We start from the raw sequence: 6915 nt of genomic DNA on the forward strand, positions 1-6915 counted from the left end.
CTTTATTTCATTAGACAAGGTTTCCTTTAGGTCTTTGGGCGTATTTAAAATAACTGACTTAAAGCTTTTGCCTATCCAAATACCATTACTCCATTTATAATTGGAATCTAAAAAAAATGAACAAACATAAAAACAAAATCAGAACTATAAATATAGAGAAAAAACTAATGGTTGCCAGAGGGAGGGAGGTGGGGGGTGGGGAAAAGGGGAGAAGGAGAGAGGGAGATACAGGCCTCCAGTTTTGGAATGAGTAAGTTGTGGGAATAAAAAGCAGAGCATAAGGAATACAATCAGTGATACTGTAATAACAATGTAATGGGACAGATAGTGGCTACACTTGTGAACATAGCATAATGTATAAACTTGTCAAATTACTAGGTTGTACACCTAAAACTAATGTAACTTTGGGTGTTAATTATACTAAAATAGATATATGTATGTGTGTGTACTAAAATATATATATGTATATGTATATATGTATGTATGTATAATATAAAATAAAATACAATAAAACTTTTATCTAGTAATTCTAAAGTCTGAACTTTGTCACAGAGTTTCTAGTCATTGGTTTGTTTCCCCCCCCCATGTATGGGCTACACTTGGTTGTTTCTTTGCTTGTTTTCTAATTTTTTTTGTTGAAAATTGAACATTTTAAATGATATGATTCGGGGCACCTGGGTGGCTCAATTGGTTAAGCATCTGCCTTTGGCTCAGGTCATGATCCCAAGGTCCTGGGATTGAACCCTGCATTAGGCTCCCTGCTCAGAGCCTGCTTATCTCTCTCCTTCTGTCTGCTGTTCCCCTGCTTGTGCTCTCTCTCTCTGTCAAATAAATAAATTCTTTTTAAAAAATAAAAAAGTAAATGATATTATTTGACAACTCTGAAAATCAGATTCTCCCCCTCACCAGGGTTTTTTGCTGCTTCCTATTGGTAGTTGTGGTTTGCTTATTGACTTTCCTAAACTAATTCTGTAAATTACATATCTTTGATTTGTAAATTACATATCTTTGTATGTTGCCACTGAAGTCTCTAATCAGTTAGCTTAGACTCAGCTAATGATTAGAAGATTTCTTTAAATATCTGGAACCAATAAATCTCCCCTTTTTTTTCTTTCTGAAGGTTCTGTGTGCATGTTAGGACCTGTCTTCTATCTCAGTTATTCAATTTACAACTCTGACTTAGCCTTCATTTCCTACTTGCAGACCCTCAAGATCAATCAGAGGTGAGAGCTGAGGGACTTCTCAGATTTTTTCTGAGTATGTGAACAAATCTACACTTGCATGTAGCATTCTATTTTTTATTTATTTTTTTAAAGATTTTATTTATTTGTTTGACAGAGAGAGACAGCCAGCGAGAGACGGAACACAGGAAGGGGGAGTGGGAGAGGAAGAAGCAGGCTCATAGCAGAGGAGCCTGATGTGGGGCTCAATCCCAGTACTCTGGGATCACGCCCTGAGCCGAAGGCAGGTGCCTAATGACTGAGCCACCCACGTGCCCCAACATGTAGCATTCTAAATTTCCAGGAATGTGCTGGAGCTTTTCAAAGCCTCTGAGGACATCTCCTTTCTCAACTTTTCCTTTTAAACTTATTGGTTATTATATTATTTGCTCCAACTGTTATCTGTTGCCTCACGCAATAGTGATGTTAAAATATCCAACAAATGGTCTCTGGGAAGAAGCTTTTAGCACAGGGTAAGTTCAACTGAGGTCAATAAAAGCAAGTTTTTCAAGTGGGATCTTTCAGGGAGCCACTACTTGGGGCAAATAATGACTCCTCTTTGGAAATGAGGTCTTGAAAGAGTTCCAACAGAGTTCTACTCCCTCTGGTACTGTGAATGCTGGATGGTATTTTTAAGGCTGATGTGATGCAGGGGAATTAGGGGTGGGGTGGGACTAGGCAGGGCGAGTGAAAAATGTCACAGATCTCACTGTTCTTACTGAGATTTAGCTGACTTTCTCCACTAAATGCTCCCTATTCTCTGAACTGTTAAAAGCTTTTGCTTAATTTCCCGGGTTCTAAAAAATTGATTCTGATAATTTTTTCCAGTTATCTTATTACTTTTATTGGAGGGGAAGTTTTCAAATGTCCTCACTCCACTATCTTTTCCATGTCCCCCCTTAGAACATTGGTTCTTAAGCCTTTAGCTGATGGTGGTTTTATTATTCTGGGATCTTTTTGTGGATCTCATAAAAGCTATGGATATAGTTATGAGAAAATCCACGCATACACTCAGACTACTTTGGACGACATTCCACTGGGTTTGTTAATACACTGAGTTCAACCATGGATCCCTCACCAGAAGATTCTGAGGTTAACAACCCCTGTTTTAGAGTCTCTTCTTCCTGAGCCAATATCAAACCCGACTACAAAGAATTGTAGGACAAATTACTCCAGAAGCTTAATAGCAAATTTAGTAGGCATATTTAATAGGTAAATTCAATCTTAGTGCCCATTTTTTTATCTGGAAAATCATACTTCATAAGATTGTTGTGAAGATTGCATGGGAAAATTAATATGATATTGCTTAGAGTAGTGTCAGACACTTTATGAATTCCAACCCTAATAATATTGTTACCTTCTCCTTATTTTCCTCCTGTTACTCCTTTATTACTTCCCTGAGGAAATTCCTTTGAAGAGCACTACATTTGTGCTCATTCTTTTAGGGGTTTTTGGAAACATATTTTTTACTTTTACTAACATACTAGCATTATTTTGTTGGAGGAAGTATTTGAATAACAATCACTGTTATAAAGCAGGAAGCGTTATTTAACCACAAGATCTGACCTTAATTGGAAAGGCGACAAGTCTAAGTATAAATAGAGAAAAGTGAAAAAGGGAAGAATTATGGGTGACTGTGTCAAAATGCTATACACCTGGAGAAAAGGTTTAACAAGTTTGATTTCTATAATGTTTTTCTTTAAATTGCCTTATTTTCTCAGATATTTGTTAGATAAAGTCCAGACCAAATTATATTACATAAAGTACATTCCCATTAAAATCATTTTGTGAGAGTTTGGTGATAATATGAAATCTTTTTTTTCACATAAAGAATTAAAGTATTTGATAAACAGAGGGAAGTAATATAAATTTAAAATTAAAGCCTCAAATTCAACTTATGCTCTTAAAAACTATGACATCTCAAGGTCAGTCATCATAATTGCTGCCAAGGCTTAATTATAGGATAGATGTGTCTTCACAGGATAAATTACAAAATGAAATGAGTCCAAAGCCGAATATAAGTAGTGTCTATGAAACACCTACGTGTTTCCTGTAAGGTGCTAATACTGAACACAGAGACTAAGATGTGGAAACCTTTAGAAGTTTATCATCTATTAAGTAGTAACTACTGGACAGATGCTAAATATATATTATACCTTTATCTTAGGAATATTGGGTGTGTTTCAGAAAGTTAGTAAGAGAAGTAAGGAGACAAGGGATGAAGGGAATGAAGGGAATGAAATACTATGAAGTTCTCCCTCACTTAGGACTTTCTGTAGTCTGTGGGGTCCCAGATTAGTGTATTGGGAGGTCTCTGATGCACAATGAATAGAACTGATCAGCTAAGATGTTGGATCAAATAATGTAGAATAAAGATCACTTTATTTCCCAAGGTCAACTTAAAAAAAGGACAACCATGAGCAACATATCACAGTGACAATGGAATTTTATGTCATAACTTGCTAACATGTTAGAGAATGCCACAGACACTTTATATGTAAATGAATTTATCTCCCTTGACTATTGAAAACCTTTGTTATTATCTTTAAATTTCTAGATTTTGTTTTCATACACTGTACTTACTGGTCTTTTCTTGTTTATTCTTAGTGAAGGACATTGGAATAGAGTTATAAAAATTTTGTAATTCATATTTCTTTTTAGTCTGGATGATTCCAAACTTTAGATTTTAATTTCATATATAGAGGAGCCAGAAATCTATGTTAAGAATCAAAAGTAGCTTCAATTAAGACATATATAGATTCTGGACTTTGTAAAACACTCCTGATCACTTCTGTAAAATGTGATTCAGATCATTTAACTTTTTTTTTTTACTCTTTCTAAGTTAAACCCTTGTTGAGGATGGGCTAGTTCATTTATGAATTTTGAAAGCTTGTCTAGGTGGTTTTATAATTAGGTCCTTCCAGGTAGCAGGAAATTTTGCTTTGCCTTCTCATTTAACAGCTGTGTTCCCAGCTGGGTCTGTTTGTTATAAATGAAAATGGCTCTTTAAATTTACATTCTCTGCATGACCAGGCTTGGCATCAGATGCAGCTTCTGGATGATGCCAAAGATAAGCACCAAAGGATATCAGATTGAAACTCTGGATCATAGTGTGTTAGATGGTATTATCAGCTACAACTGTATATTTCTATTAAAACCAAGTGTTGTGACCAGATCTTTGAAAAGGGAATTGCTTCCAGTCTTTGAATGTTTTTGTAATGTGATTGAGATGAATCCCCCTCTGGTATGTCTATGGAGCATAATGAACTGTGAAATATATAAGAATAGAGGTTGTGGCAACATGGGACATTTTGTTGACCCAAGTGATGATAGTACTTTGCTTCAGGCCATAGGCTGATGGAGGAAGTGAATAATTACGCCAAATAGTATCCATTAAACATGGTAGAATAGAATGATGTCTTCCTATTTCTTACTCTTAGAGTCATTGAGCTCACAGTTCTCCTGTTTTGCCTTCCTTATTGAAATCAATGGGATGTGTAGACTTTTCACTAGACATGTCCCTGCAGCATCTGTACTAATTTACTGAAAATCCACAACGTTCTTTCAGTACAAAAAGGATAAAAAAAAAGTTAGGGGGTGCCTGGGTGGCTCAGTCGTTAAGCATCTGCCTTCAGCTCAGGGCGTGATCCCGGCGTTCTGGGATCAAGCCCCACATCAGGCTCCTCCACTGGGGAGCCTGCTTCTTCCTCTCCCACTCCCCCTGCTTGTGTTCCCTCTCTCGCTGGCTGTTTCTATCTCTGTCAAATGAATAAATAAAATCTTAAAAAAAGAACTTAGAAGCTGCTTTGTTGTTTTCTGAGCAGCACTTTTAGTTCATACCTGTGGAAGAGGGCTGGGGGACGCAAACTCCAAAAAAGGCACAGCATATACCTTAGCATCTCTAAAATAGTTTAAATTATTATTTTTCAATTATTTTCAAAGCTTTATCTGTGAGAAATTATTGAAAGTGACATTCTCTCCCTCTTTGGATTATTAACACCAGGTACATGGACCCCAAGTACAGCTTTAAACCCACTAACATTGTAAAAAAAAAAGAAAGAAAAAAAGAAACATACATGTATTTAAAATGTGTGTTTATATATGGTGAACTTCTCTGGGGAGAAAATTCTCTAGTCTTTTCATTTTTTAGTTTTTTTAGATTCTCAAAGTAATCTAGAAATGGTTTAGAACCACATCTGTAGAGTATATTTTTCTCTAGCTCATTTTAGTAACATTTTTAATTGAATGACGTATGTACAACCTGAAATGTTTGTCACTTCACCTCTACTTGGCACTCCATAATTGCAAAGTAGGACATGAAAAAAACTCCCACTCATTTGCTCTCTTTCTGATTTCATCATTCATTATTATGTTTTGTACTTACTGGTGAAATTTTGAATATTGAATATACCTAATTGAAATAAAGTAAGACATAATTTAAGTATCCTTTCAATGAAACGTTAAACAGACACTGGTTTTTGAGCAGAATTTTGGGGTTAATAACTAATGTAGTTTTTCACTTTTTCTCTTTTGTCATTGCACCGTTGGATCGTAAAGTTTGAAGATATCTTATTGGAATTTCTAGCAGAAGCTAGGTTTTGTTTTGTTTGTTTGGGTTTTTTTTTTCTTTTTAGATTTTATTTATTTATTTCTTTGACAGAAAGAGAGCAAGAGAGCACGCACACAAACAGGGGGAGTGGCAGCCAGAGGGAGAGGGAGAAGCAGGCTCTCCCCTGAGCAGAGAACCCAACATGGTGCTTGATCCCAGGACCGTGGGATCATGACCTGAACTGAAGGCAGATGCTTGCTTAACTGACTGAGCTACCCAGGTGCCCCAGAAGGTAGGTTTTTTTCTTTTAAAAATAGGAACAACTTAAAAAAAATAGGAATGACTTAAAACAACAAAAGAGGTGAAATTTTAGGTCATGTGACTGTTTCTGTGCATTTATCTTTCAGCATTGAGATCAGATCCGTAGAGACATGATCTCATTTTTCCTGGCTTAATGTAGGCAAATAAAATTAGTATTTATAGTTCAACTTTCTATTTCATTTGCATTTATTGAAATTCTATCACAAGGCCCCATGTAAAAGTTAGCACCTGCATACCTCATTAAGATCCTTAGGTCTTAGGACATTATTGACTTATAACACTTCGCCAAAATCATTTGTATATTAGAACATAACAACCATATCTGTCACTAAATTGGTCCTGCTCTTATGCAGGACATAAGAGGAAGCAATAAATTATTGAGTCAAATCTTTTACCCCCAGCACAGTGAGAGGGATTAGAAAATTCCACTTCCATTAAAGTTAATTCTTGTTGCCTCGTTTAGTCTTCCTTGCATTAGTAACTTATGTTTTTTGGGTGATTTATCATGTACCAGGTAAACACTTTGCATGCAGATTTTCATTTAATTCTCATCACATGTGCAAGAGGTTGGAGATACTGTTTTTATTTCCCAGGTGAGTGAACTGAGACTGAGAGTAGACAAATCAATTTCCCAACACTACATAGATGGTGAGCAGTGAGGCAGACTGATGACAGACCACAAGCCTTTGGCTACTACCTTATACAGTCCATCCTCAATATTCTTGGATTTCATACTGAGTTCCTCTATTTGCTAATATTTATTTCTAACCCCCACATCAATACTTGCTACCCTTTTGTGATCATTTACAGACATGTGCAAAAGAT

Source organism: Ailuropoda melanoleuca, chromosome 11, assembly GCF_002007445.2.
Source record: "Ailuropoda melanoleuca isolate Jingjing chromosome 11, ASM200744v2, whole genome shotgun sequence".
Taxonomy (NCBI): domain Eukaryota; kingdom Metazoa; phylum Chordata; class Mammalia; order Carnivora; family Ursidae; genus Ailuropoda; species Ailuropoda melanoleuca.